General features: G+C 41.3%; 1 non-coding gene across 1 annotated transcript; it reads left to right on the top strand.

Annotated features, from left to right (window-relative positions):
* Positions 1-3,440: 3,440 nt before the first annotated feature.
* LOC119510832 lies at positions 3,441-3,547 on the top strand. Its single transcript, XR_005212040.1, has one exon. It is a non-coding gene; the product is annotated as a U6 spliceosomal RNA (small nuclear RNA).
* Positions 3,548-4,782: the final 1,235 nt, after the last annotated feature.

Below are 4,782 nucleotides of genomic sequence, written 5' to 3'. Positions count from 1 at the left end.
CTAGACTCTCTGCCTCTATAGTTTTTTGTTTTGTTTTGTTTTGTTTAACACTTCTTTCATTGTCTCATGCTGCTTTTGCATGGAAGGCAAATTCTAGTGGCGAGCATACTGGAGAGGACTTTCCCAAGTCAGTTTATCCCAGACAAAAGAGGGCCAGGGACCCACAAAAGGGCCAGATCAGCACCACAGTGCCCTGGGAAGAAGAACAAGCAGGGCACCAGGAGCTTCTCTGATGGCTCCCAAATCTGAGCTTTCCTGGCCTTCCCAGCAAATGTAGCCCTTCAGCTAACTGCTCCCTGCATCCCTGATGAGGCACAGGGAGGGCTGAAACAATGGCTGCCACCACCTTTGTTCTGGGTGTGTTTAAACAATGGTTGCTGCTGCCTTTGTCCGGGGCAGGTTGAAACAATAGCTGCCCTCAGAGCTGGGCCCCCAGTGATCTAAATTAGCTAATCAGAAGCCATGCTTAGTGATCAGCCATGCCCACCCCTGTTCTTGGGGAAGAGGATTTTTATGTTCCTTTCTGTCACCAACAGGCTAGCCAGGTGCTGGACCTGAAGGGGACCTGCTGCGAGATGGGGGATGGGTGCCAGTGGCCACCACGCAGAGAAAGCCATTTACCATTCTTTACAATAATTTATCAGCCTCTTTCTTCCACTCTTCCCTGGATGCTGTACAGTATTCTGTACTTTGTAGTTTCAAAATAGTTGTTTCAAACAGTTCCTGCCTGTTTAATAGTTGTTTTGGTGTTAGGAGTGAGTCCTATAGCTTCCCTACTTTGCCATCTTCCCACAATCCTCTCCTTTAATCAGTTTTTTAACCATATCTGTCTTTAATAACATCACTGTTATTTTTTATGTATTTTTAAATATTGTCTTATTGTTTTCATAAAATAACTTGCAATCTTCTTCAAAGTTGCATGTTATGATTAATAACATTGAAACTGTTCACCCTTTAACTCTTTTCTGTAGATCATGCTATTTTTAATGGAGAACATTCTCTTTATAGGGATAAGTACCTAGTAAATTCAGCAAACTCTGCTCAATAGATTATAGTGTGAATTCTAATTTTTAAAATCTAAATGTATAAACATTTTAGCCTAAACATTTTTGCATGTTGTCTTATGTCTCTATTCAAAATACCTTTCTTCAACAAATAGTTTTACAAGATAAAATGCATCAAATAATTTTTTCTGTATTATTGCTTCCCCCCAGACACTGCAAAATTGGAGAACTTTTCACTTTCATTGCCTTCTAATAATGAATATGAATTGACTCATTTAAAAATGGGAGCTCCATCCAAAGAGTCAGCCTCTTCTCCTGGATAACTCCTATCACTGCTTCCATCTCATCTGAACCACCTTCCACTGACCTGACACTTTCTCTCCTCCCAGACTACTTACAGTCCCTTGCTATGTGCCTCCACCCCACCCTGTGCTAAACTGTTTAATGTTTTCCCCACTAGAGTCCACACTGGCAGGAACCATATCTGTCTTGTTCACTGCTGAATCCAGCACAATGCTTGATACATGGTAAGTCCTCAGTAAATAACTGAATGGACTACCCAGTCTAAAAGGGAACACATAGTCAGATTCAATCTGTAAGGACCCAATGACATCCCATGAAATCTGATTTCTAAAAATACTCTTTTTTTTCTTTTAAAAGTGACTTTACAGTGGAGAAACTTGGGAGGCCTATTGTTCTAGTTTGCTAATGCTGTCAGAATGCAAAACACCAGAGATGGATTGGCATTTATAAAAGGGGTTTATTTGATTACACAGTTACAGTCTTAAGGCCATAAAGTTTCCAAGGTAACACATCAACAATCGGGTACCTTCACTGGAGGATGGCCAATGGTGTCCAGATAACCTCTGTCAGCTGGGAAGCCAAATGGCTGGTGTCTGCTCCAAGTTCTGGTTTCAAAATGGCTTTCTCCCAGGATGTTCCTCTCTAGGCTTCAGCTCCTCAAAAATGTCACTCATAGTTGCTCTTGGGGCATTTGTCCTCTCTTAGCTTCTCCGGAGCAAACCTGCTTCAACAGCTGTCTTCAAACTCTCTAATCTGCTACTCTTTCTTCTCAGCTCCTGTGCATTCTTCAAAGTGTCCCTCTTGGCTGTAGCTCCTCTTCAAAATATCACTCTCAGCTGCACTGAATTCCTTCTGTTTGTCAGCTCATTTATATGGCTCCACTGATCAAGGCCCACTCTGAATGGGTAGGGCCACGCCTCCATGGAAATTATCTCATCAGAGTTATCACCTACTGTTGGATGGGGTGCATTTCCATGCAAACAACCTAATCCAAAGGTACCAACTTAATCCCCACTAATATGTCTGTCCCACAAGATGGCATCAAAGAATATGGCTTTTTCTGGGGGACTAATACATTCAAACTGGCACACCTATCTTGGCCATGTGATCAAAATTAGCATCACCAGTAATAAGAAATGTTGACATCATGTGCTCTTTATGATGCACTGGGAAGAGCACATCATCACATCAGTTATATGCTTGCCAAAAATCCATAACCTCAATCTAATCATGAGAAAACACTGGACAAATCCAAATTAAGGGACATTCTACAAAATAACTTACCTGGACTTTTCACAAGTGTCAAAGTTATGAAAGACAAAGAAAGACTGGGGAACTGTCACAGATTGATGAAGACTTAAGGAGACACAACCAATAAATGCAATGTGGGATCCCGAATTGGATCCTGGACCAGAAAAAGAGGATTGCTGGCGTATTAGTCAGGGTTCTCTAGGGAAACAGAACCAATAGGAAATATCTGTAAATATGAGATTTTATAAAAAGTGTCTCACACAACTGTGGGGATGCACAAGTCCAAATTCCACAGGGAAGGCCATGAGCTGGCAACTCCAATGAAGGTCCTTGACAAACTCCCCAGGAGAGGCTGGCTGGCTGAAGAAGTGAAAATTCTCTCTTTTCCCTTAAAAGTTTTCAGTTGACTGAATTAAATCCTTCTGATTGGATTCTCTCATTGAGAAAGACACTCCCTTAGTTGATCATAGATTTAATCAGCCACAGATGCAGTCAACTGACTGATGAGTTAATAAACCAGCTTCTGGTTTATTAACCAGCCATGAAATGTCCTTGAAGTAACTGGTCAGTGTTTCCTTGACCAGACAACTGGCACCATCACCTGGCCAAGTTGACACATAAACCTAACTGTCACAGGTGGGAAAACTGGAGGAATTTGAATAAGGTCTGTGGAGCAGTTAATAGTATTGTACCAATGTTAATTTCTTGATCACGATAATTGTACTACTATTGTTTAACATCTCAACATTAGGGGAAACTGGGTAAAAGGTAAACAGGAACTCTCTGTACTATTTTGCAATTTATTGGTAAATCTAAACTTATTTCAATATAATAAATTAAAGGAAATATTTTCACTTTTTATCTATTTAAAAACTAAACACAGTGCTCACATCAGCAGCACATATACTAAAATTGGAACGATACAGAGAAGATTAGCATGGCTCCTGCGCAAGGATGACATGCAAATTTGTGAAGTGTTCTGTATTTTTGCTATGCACGGAGGATACACACAAAAACCAACAATATGAGGTGTACAGGATATTGCCTCATACCAATCAGATGTCCATTTGTTGTGTTTGTTAACAACCTTTTATCTCTTAGTGTTATAAACTCTACTTAAAACTGATTAAAGTCTCATTCCTGTCATTGTGGAAAAAAAAACTAAACACAGCTATTCTGCAAATAGCTGCCTCAAACACCACATTTCAAGTATTTTTTTTTCTTGCCTGAGTACCTTGCATTGGCTCTTTATTACTTATTTATCAAATGAGTCCATTTCTGCCTGCTCATCAAGGCCCCTTCCAGTCTGTCTACACATGGAAACAAAGCCAGACCCCAGTCCTTCCCACTCCCTGAAGCAGGCTTTCTGTTATCAGCAGAAGGCCTCAGCATTCCCCTTTCCCAGTGGCAACATCTTCCCCTCACTGTTCCTGCCAAAGGCATGGTCCCTTTACATCTTTAATATGGCTCAAAAGTCATTGCCAGAAGACCTAAAATCGCTCTTCCCGGCTCTTGCTTTGTTCCATGTGCACAGCCGTGTCATAGTGCTATTAAGTATTCCCTTGCATGCTTGCTGTGATTCCCAGCCAAGTTATCAGGGCAGCCCTCTGATGCCCACAACCCACAAAGAACTCTCCAGGCCCTGACATTTTAAGACTTAGTCTAAAATTTTTGATTTTTGATTTTTTTTTTTTTTTTTGATTACGGAGCATGGAGCCCACAGCAAGTTGAGTGGTGGAGCCCAGACTACCACCCAGCTCTCCTGACTGGCTGTGCAGTGTTAACCACACATCTCAGAATGCACTGGTGGGATGAGATGGAGACAGGCCAGATCCAGATTATACAGGTTGTTGCAGGCTTCAACTAGGAGTGCCATTGAGGATTATAAGCCTGGGTCAGCTCTCATCATTCACTCCCTTACTAAAAAAACCTTCAGTGGCCCCACTGCCTACATACCCATGATAAACTAAAATTCTTAGGGTAATATTCAAACATCCCCTCTCCAATTGCTCCAATTTGCTTTTGACTTAATTTTCCAAACTCATCTATGTTTCCGTTTCATGTTAGCCAAGTTCAACCCAAACAATCCCGTATATGTAATTACCATGATATCCCCAGCACCTAGCACAGTGTGTGGTACATTAAGTCAAAGAATCCTGCTTTTCCTCCCAAGTTTTGGCCAAAGATAGTCCCCCAAGTGGAAACAGCCTTTCCTTCATCTTCT

Source organism: Choloepus didactylus, chromosome 1 (genome assembly GCF_015220235.1).
Source record: "Choloepus didactylus isolate mChoDid1 chromosome 1, mChoDid1.pri, whole genome shotgun sequence".
In the NCBI taxonomy this organism is placed as follows: domain Eukaryota; kingdom Metazoa; phylum Chordata; class Mammalia; order Pilosa; family Megalonychidae; genus Choloepus; species Choloepus didactylus.
The sequence above is the reverse complement of the archived record's forward strand: the minus strand, read 5'-3'. Positions and strand labels throughout refer to the sequence as shown.